The sequence below is a fragment of the Cupressus sempervirens genome, chromosome 3 (genome assembly GCF_028749045.1).
Source record: "Cupressus sempervirens isolate cs-2001-9-10 chromosome 3, ASM2874904v1, whole genome shotgun sequence".
NCBI lineage: Eukaryota > Viridiplantae > Streptophyta > Pinopsida > Cupressales > Cupressaceae > Cupressus > Cupressus sempervirens.
The window spans coordinates 24,276,446-24,285,807 of record NC_143120.1 but is presented as its reverse complement, the minus strand read 5'-3'; positions in this window follow the sequence as shown (position 1 = coordinate 24,285,807).

Sequence of the window (9,362 nt, the reverse complement as noted above, 5' to 3'; positions counted from 1 at the left end):
ACCCAGTATTTTTCAAGAACTGGGAGCTAATTATCTCTTGCCAGCTCCAATTTCTTCATGAAATGAGCTTGTTCTTGTATGGGATCTGGAAGTGGGCTGAACCAATCCTTGTGACAATATCTACCTTTCATCAGTAAAGTCATTGACTCAATGCTTAAGGGAGGCACGGGATACACAAGACGAATCTCAAAAAATGTGGCAAATCCATTATATATAAAAAAAGGTATTTGCAGGTATAGAGGGAGGTGTCAATGAATCTACAGAGGGCAACACTACGAGGAGAAACCATTGCAAAAGGGTAGATCATGCAATGAAGGAGACTACAGGTAAAGTTGTAAACATAGAACAAAGGAAAACGCCTTCACAAGGAAACTCTCCACGCCTGGCAGAAAACTCACGCACAGTCAAAAAGACAAGGGATGATTTTTTTTAAAATTTTATTCAGGCAAAAGGGGCACCAATCCACATCACACAAGGAGCTTTGTAGTTTGAGAGGAACAGAACAACCCACACAACGGAGGAACCCATAGATGCTAGGTAAAAACACAAACTAAAGGTTTTTTAAACCATTTAATCCCACATGCGGCTCACATTGGAAATCTACAGTTTTTAAATACAATGCAGCTCATCCTTTAATGTGAATTGAAATAAGTGGCTTTTGGAAGCCAAGTTCACGAAGGTGGGGCCCATGGTCGGAAGGCCAGTTATAAACGCAGTCAGAGCATAATTTTAAACAAACATGCGGTCAAAATTGATGACGTTAGCACCGTTTGAGGCATTGGAAAACCAAAAATTAGGCTAGTCGCTATGTCACTAGCCAAAAAATCTCAAAAAGTCCGGCTAGCGAGATAGCGAGGTCACCGAAAAAACATAAAAATCTAGCAAATTTCAAAGTGTTACATGGGTTCAATAGCAGTTCTGTCAGCGAATCAGGTTGATGAGTGGCAGTGATAGAGTGATTGGGCAATGATGTGGCAGGAAAATGACAAGAGTGCACCAGATTGCACCACGCGACAGATCCGACGGTTCTCGCTTACTCGCCATACGAAAATGCTCGCTAGTTAACTATAGCGAGATAGCAAGGTTGATATGGCAGGGGTGAGGTGGAGATGACATGGCATCGAGCAAGATGATGATGTGGTGCCCAGCTGTGCAAAGCTCAAACTAGTTAAAAGATGACACGTGGCAGCTGGTCAAAGTTAGTTTGACCCCGGATTCAAAGGGCAACAAAAAATTTGTAGAAAATAAAAAATAATTTTTTATTTTTCTGGGCAGTGGGTCACGTTCAAAAATTGCAAAGAGAAACATTTTCTAAAGTTTATACTTTAGAATTTTTAAATTTTATAAAAAAACAAATGTGCAGACATGAGTTTCTAGTGAAGGGGACTGTTTTTCAAACGAAGATTTTAGGTGTTTCCCAGAGGCTAGATATGCCTTATCATATACCGTTGGAATCATGAGAATCCCAATTTTCCATTTCTGAAGTTAGTTTTTACACAGGTGCTTCCTAGTTTGAGCTATAGCCAGAAACATGAATTTTGTGGCATCCTCAGTGGAATGGGTAAAAAATTGAAAATCTAGTTAGGGGATCAGTAAAACTTGGTAAGAATGCGGTTGGAGTTCACGGTTCTCACATTCACTCAATTTAACCCAATTTTTGCCAAGCATTTCAATGGGTAAATCAGATATTGTGGTGACTCAGCAATGTTTCATCATTTCAACAAAGATATTGTACAAATCAATTAAAAAAAAAATGATGAAACAAAATTAGATCAAGATGGGATAAGGAAAGAAGAAGTTTTCAGTTGCCAGAAGATTGATTTTCAGGTGGACACTTGTCATTCTCAAATCAAATCTGGGAGTTCATCTAGGCTATATCATTCTTTCTTTCTATCATTGTAAGGGTTCCAGTTTTGGAACTAAGAGACCATTCTTCAGCATTTTCTTCTTGTATTGAACAACATTTTGAGTTTTATGCAAATAGTTCATGTCTGTTAGGTGATTTATGAAGTATTCTGTACATCTCTCATGTATTTGATTTCAAAGAAAGCAAATAAAGAGTAGCAATGGTTTCAAATTCAGCCTGAATCTTGTCTCCTTTTTGTGGATCTGTAATTTTTTCTAGTTTATGATCAAAGACCATAGATTAGGTTGCATCTCATTTAGTGATGTATGTGATTGAAATACCTTGCTTATGGAACCAAGAGCCATGTAACCGCTTGGTGTTTATCACAGGGTTTACCGATTTCATGATGGGATTGTTTGAGTATGAGATTCATTTTGATGCAGATGTCAATTCACAAGGTGAAAGATAGATCAGGGATCTTAATGTAGAGATACGTTTGAGGTTTCCAAGAGATGTATGGTTATGATTCATTTAATTTCCCAACAGATAAGGCACTGGTCAGAGATAGGATCATTAAGTTTTGTTGCTCATACTTGGGTTTTGTTGATATCAATCTATTAAATCATTTTCATTTTATTGTTGAAAGGTATTCAAAGTGTAACCCACACTTAGTTTTCCAGTTTCATGAGTCATGTCCTTAGCTATTTCATGCTTGTGATCTCCTGGTTAAGCATAGAAGAATTAGGGGTTTCATCTACTTTTATAGAGCCTGAATATGGTTATTGCACTGGTCACATAGTCAGATCTAAAGAGGTTCACCCGCCTAGGTTTTGCAGAGCCTGAAGTGCAGAAGGAGTATAGCCTTATAGTTGGCCTGGTGTCTGAATGGATGTGTTGATAATGGAAGTTACCTGCCCCTAGATGCATTTTTGTTCTCATCAGGGTAATTGGAAATGGGTAACATTTTCAAACACCAAAAAAATGGTGACTCTGTTGGGGAATGTATTGAATCATATTTAAGACAAACTTTGAGAATTTGAAAAACAAGAGATTCAATACAACAGGAGAAGTGCATTACAAAGTTTCAGCAGTAAGTTCTCTGATGTTTTTTTCCAGTTTTCTTACTCCAAATCATGCACCCCAGTAAGTTTTTATCCATTTATAGTAGTATTTTTCAAGGTTGAATACAGATTGTGTTCCTAAGAGTGTTCATCTTCAGTCATGTCAACCGGTTGTTGTTTTCAGAATGCTATTGTAATTCAGAGTCAGAATTGGTGAAAGATGCTTTCTCTCTTCTAAATGTTTTTAAAAGTTTTGCAAAGTTTTCAATTGAAATAAGCAGATCTGAAAGTTGTGTGGATTTTCAAGCAAGAAGAGAGATCTATGTAAGTTTTTGACCAGTAAGTTTCAGAGTGCTGTTTGATTTGCTGTTAAAATTTTTTGAAATGATAAATGTGAATCACTGCTGTGATTTCATTTCTCTCCTCAAGGAGATGGCGACTCTGTAAGGTTATGATCAGTGGTGTGAATATTTCAGATTAGCACCAAGCCAATCAACAGATCAGTGGTTTCATGCAGCAACACTTGAGGTATTTTATGCTTTCATATGATTTCTTTTCAATGAAAGTGAGTTCCACATATGTGTTCTTTGTCAAGTGAAGTTTTAGCACTAAGAAGAGGAGAATGATTTGATAAGTTTTATGCACTTCATTAGAATGAGTTTCAATTGCTGTTTTAAAGTTGTGAAGTGTATTTGAAGTGTTCATTTGGTAGAGGGCTGTAAAAAATATGCTACAAGTTATGAATTCTCAAGATGTTTAATGGTGAGTGAGTCTTGAATTTGAAAACTGTTAAGATTCATTACACCTAAAATGCAGCCAGTTAGTGAAGTTCCTATATCCATTTCTACCAAGAGGTATATGCCATTAAATTTTAATGGTATCCATGGTTTCCCGAATACTATGCCTTGTAACCTCAGACAGTATTTGCCTAAGTTTGGTGGAAACCATGAAAATTCAGCCAGTCATCATGTTCAGCTATTTAGTGACTTGGTTGGTGATTTTGAAATTGCTCATGAAGACATTCAGATGAAATTGTTTGTTCAGACTTTAGAAGATGATGCTAGGGACTGGTTTTCATTTTTACCAGCATGTTCAATTTCATCCTGGGATGAATTACTGTCAGCCTTCATGATGCAGTTCGGGGAAAGAGTAAGCATCTATGATTATTTTGATAAGTTTTTGAAAATTGAAATTAGGAATGGTGAGTTAGTTCCTGAATTTAATATTAGATTTGCAAAGATTTTGAGTGAATTTCCTAAAAGTTACAAGCCGGATGATCAAATGTGTTTAGTGGTTTATCTCGGTGCATTTGATAGGAAGATGAACTATCTGTTGAGAGATAAAGAACCCAAGACTTTGCATCAGGCATTCATGACAACTATAGAGATTGAGAATAACATAAAATATGGCTTAACTCGGAGTCACTTCTCTAGAAATATTGGCTGGCAATATGAGGTGCAAAGCACAAGTCAATGTCATAAGGAGTGTTTGATTTTAGATCAGCAAATAAGCACTCCTGCTATTGTAAATAGTTTTTTTGAAGCCTCAGAAATAAAAACATGTGAACATGAAATCTCTCTATTGCAAAAAAGAAATGATTCCATTCATGCTGAAATGAATGCACATGTTTATGGTATTACAATAGCGAATGATAGAATTGATTCACTTGATGAGTCATCCATGCAAGATATAAATCAGGCCATTCATTTTCCCATTGATAATTTGCATTATGTTGAAAACATAATGAATCAGGAAGAAGAAAGGTATTCATCTCAGTATGGGGAGGAAGAAATCAGAAGTGATCTATCAAGTGATAAAGGTGAAATTGCTAATCCGACATGCCATGGAGAGATGACACAATATAAAGAATGTAAATCATATGTATCTCAGTCACAGTCAGAAGAACTAAGCTCATATGTTGATAATATTTCAGCGGTAGAGATGCATTCTCTTGACCAATAGGATAGGCAAGAAATGAATTATCTCATTGAGAGATTACATCATGTTGAGAACGTTATTAAATCTAAAGTTGAAAGACAATCATATCAATGTGAGTATGATAAAGCTGAGAGTCATCTTTCAAGTGATAATGAAGTTGTTGATCAAATATATTATCAAGAGGTGTCATATGAAGCTAATGATGAGAGTTATTACCCAAGTCAAGAAGAGGATAGTGCTAGTGTGTGTCCGTCTTCATGTGAATCAGATGCTGATTGGGAAGAAGAGAGCAATGACAGAAGTGAGTGTTCTCTTGCTAGTAAAGGTACAAATACTATTTCTAAATCTGAAAGTGAGTTTCCATTTCAGAATTGTGTAAATCAGTTCGAGATTGAAAGTTATGAAGAAAATGTGTCTACACAATATGAAGACAAAGAGGTTATCCATAGAGACGTAATACCTAATTGTGTAAAAAAGTGTCTTGAGGATGAGTGTAGTGATGATCAGTATGTGATTGATCCTGAGATTAATGCATTATCACCTTTTGGTAAGATAAATGAGGATTTTCTTGCAAGACATTGTAATCACCTATATGGAGACAATGAAAGTAACTTTGATCTGTATTCTACATGCTTTGTTGACAGAGTTGATGTTGAGTCTTCATATGATTCTGATTTTTCTTCTTCATATGCTGACAGTGTCCATGACAGTGATGTTAGAAATGGTTTTAAAGTTTTCACTAATCTATTATATGGTGAGGAGTTTGATGTTGATCAGCACATCACTTGTCCTAATGTCTACAAAGGCGCTTTGCATGGAATTATTAATCCTATTTTTGAAGAACACATGGACAATTCAGATTTAGTTGAGAACGAGTTTGATGATGATACCTTGTCTTACTGCTGTAAGAGATTAGAATGTTCTTCTTCCGAGTTTGATAGTGAAACTAATGATTATGTAGCATCTGAGGAGGTAAATGACAAGGTGTTTGACGAAGTTGTTTTTGAAAATCAGTATGCACCTTGCAATGAGATTTATGATGAACTCTCTAATGTGAAGATTAATCTATTTGCTGATTGTGAAGAACCATTTGAAGATTATGGATTAGTTTCAGATTCTGATGTGGATGACATATGTGAATATCAGTCAGATTGTTCATTTGATTATCATCCGGTTATGCTTAAGGACACACCTTTTCAAGATATGTGTGATCCCTTTCCCCAAGTTGAATATGAAGCCTTCATATTCGAGAATGATAGTATGCATGAGTCATTTGTTAGAGAAGGTTTTCAGTTTCAGTTTGACATTTTTGAGCATGCTGATCAGAACTTTCATAGTGAGCAAGAGAATGAAGCAATTTTTTATATGCATTATGAAAGTAAGAGTGATGATTTTGTTTTGCCAAGTGATTTGTTATATGATGACAATATGATTGGTGAAACTGATAGGAGAGGAAATTTCAGTTTACCTCATGAAAGTTCAGATGAGAATCATGTTTATGACAGAGGTAAACAATTTTGTTGAAGTTTGGTGGCCCAGGGTCATCGTTTGTAAATAGTAGAAGTAGTTGTTTCCTTGCTTTCAATAAGTTGTTCGAGAGAAGTTTTGTTGTTTCAGGTATGTGGTCTGCTTCTCCCAGAGATCTGGAATCTTTCCATGCCCACAAGGGGCATGCATCCCCAGACAGAGCCACTGTCGGGACTAAAAATTGCATGGTCAATTTTGAGTCACATATTGTGAATTTTGAAAAAATCATGCCCTAAAGTGCCTATTATGCATATGTAGTTGGTTGTTGGTTTGATGCCTAGATGGTGTTTGAGTGGCTTAACACCTTTCACTTGACATATGCATGTGATCCACAATGTTATTTTGCCATCCCGAATCATTTTGTGAATTCCCATTTTGAGCTAGTGTTAAAATTTGCAATTCTGCCCCAGTGTCAAATAACGATCAGAGGCCCAGTTTGCATCCGAATATCTTTTACCCAGGAATGTGTCATGATTAGCCACTTTGGGAGTATTTAGTGTCCATAACAAAGAACTTATGTTTTAGTTTTCAAGTCATTTCAAATCAGTTTGAATAGGTTTTGAACCCCGCAAAGTTGGTCACCTATTGTTTTGTGCATTTGTGTAGTTGTTCACAATTTTGAAAGGCCCTGTTCGACCAATCATATCTTTGACCCAGTTGACCCAAATGAAAAAATTATTTTTGCATTGTGTTCCAGGGGTCAGACACTTCATATGTTCCAATTTTGAGATCATGACGAATCCATTTGATGAGTCTACTAACATGATTAAAAACCTAGTTTACATTTGTTTGTTATGGCTAAGGTATTCAGATTGATCTGTACCCCTGTTCGGCACATTATAACTTTGATCCTATGATTGGTGAGCCTAAATGGATTATATAATTTGTTGTGTCCTGAAAATCTTTCTAGTATGCCAATTCTTAAGTAATGATGAATCCATTTGCATATTTTCATAGGTCCGTACATTTGCCAAAAATTACTTTTTGACACATTTCTTAGTTAAAATTTCCAAGTGCCTATTTTCGAAAATTCGCCAAATGTGCTCTGTGATTCATCATGAGCCTAAAACATGGAATTATATTCTCTTCATGGCAAAGAACTTATATCCTAGTTTTTAGAACCCCAAGTGATCAATAACCCAGTTTTATAATGCCAAACCCGAGCCTAGTTTATGTTTTTTAACATTATTTGCCTGCAGGGTAATTGAAGTATGGGTGTTTGGCAATTAAAATCATTTGATTGGGAAATCGTCATGGGTTGAGAATTTGCAGTATGGTCGAGCATGTAGGATTGAACACTCATGTCGATTTTTGTGGCTTGGTTACTTGATTGGATCAGTTTTTAATGCCAGCTGGCGGGTCTCCAGACACAAATTCACAATTGATCAACAGTGAGTTTTAAATGATGAATTGATATTTGAATTTGAATCATGTTAGTCTGAGATGTCCAAATTCATCAATTTGATGGATCAGTTGTTTGAAACAAAAATTTTCTTAGTCAAAACCGCTTTGGGGCCCGACTCATTCCGTCAGATGGATAAGCTACTGGGAAGTGAAATAAAGTAGAAGATGTTTTAATGACTATTATCATTAAATGGATCATTAAATGATTGTGATAGGAAGTTGGATAAAATGGATCAGTTTTTTTGAAGTAACAAGGTGAAAAATGGCCCGCAAAAGTCTTGATAAAAACAATTTTAAGAGAGCGTTGCTCATAACCAAAGAGGCAATATAAAACATCCATGTTCCCAATGTTACAAGATTATGAAGGTGTAGATGCAGCAGCTTAATGAACATTGGATTTTAGAAGCAATATTATAATATATCGGTTGCCAATATGTGAAGTTGATAATTAGATTTATTACAAGTATGTTTTGAGTGCACGGGGACTTCATCTGGAGACTTCATTTGGAGCTTTTCTTTTCCAACCTTTCTTGAGAATGCTATATTTTTTAAAAACTATAATATCAAGTGGTTAATCAGCCAAAATTTTCATACAACCCAAGTTCTACGCTATATTGGAGATTTGTACATGATTTTTTTTTAAGAAAAAAATGTCAACAACTACAATCAATGGAATATCGGAGAAAGTTACCAGAAAGGATAAGGATTATGAGCAAAGATTCATTTAAAGCAGATAATGAATTAGAGGGAAAAGTAACATATGTTGTGCTTCAACAATTTGATGCTGTAGTTGGTGATCTTTGAACTTGCTGTAAAATGCCTTGTTCTATTGGTTAAAAAAGTTCCGAGAGGATATAGTTGTTGAAATGACAAGTACATTGTGTAATAGATTATTGAATGCAAAGCAAGCAATTAATTCAGCTATTGACAAGAGCAGACCCACGCAAAGAAAAAGAAAATGCAGGCAGCACAAAAGAAATTTCATGCAAAAATAAATAAAGGAGAGAGAAATACAATGCATTGGGATGTTTCATCTGCAGCTTATTGTCCATCTTTGGCCTTTTGAACACCCAGTATTTTTCAAGAACTGGGAGCTAATTATCTCTGGCCAGCTCCAATTTCTTCATGAAATGAGCTTGTTCTTGTATGGGATCTGGAAGTGGGCTGAACCAATCCTTGTGACAATATCTACCTTTCATCAGTAAAGTCACTGACTCAATGCTTAAGGGAGGCACGGGATACACAAGACGAATCTCAAAAAATGTGGCAAATCCATTATATATAAAAAAAAGTATTTGCAGGCATAGAGGGAGGTGTCAATGAATCTACAGAGGGCAACACTAAGAGGAGAAACCATTGCAAAAGGGTAGATCATGCAATGAAGGAGACTGCAGGTAAAGTTGTAAACATAGAACAAAGGAAAATGCCTTCACAAGGAAACTCTCCATGCCTGGCAAAAAACTCACGCACAGTCAAAAAGACAGGGGATGATTTTTATTTTTATTTTATTCAGGCAAAATGGGCACCAACCCACATCACACAAGGAGCTTTGTGGTTTGAGAGGAACAGAACAACCCACACAACGG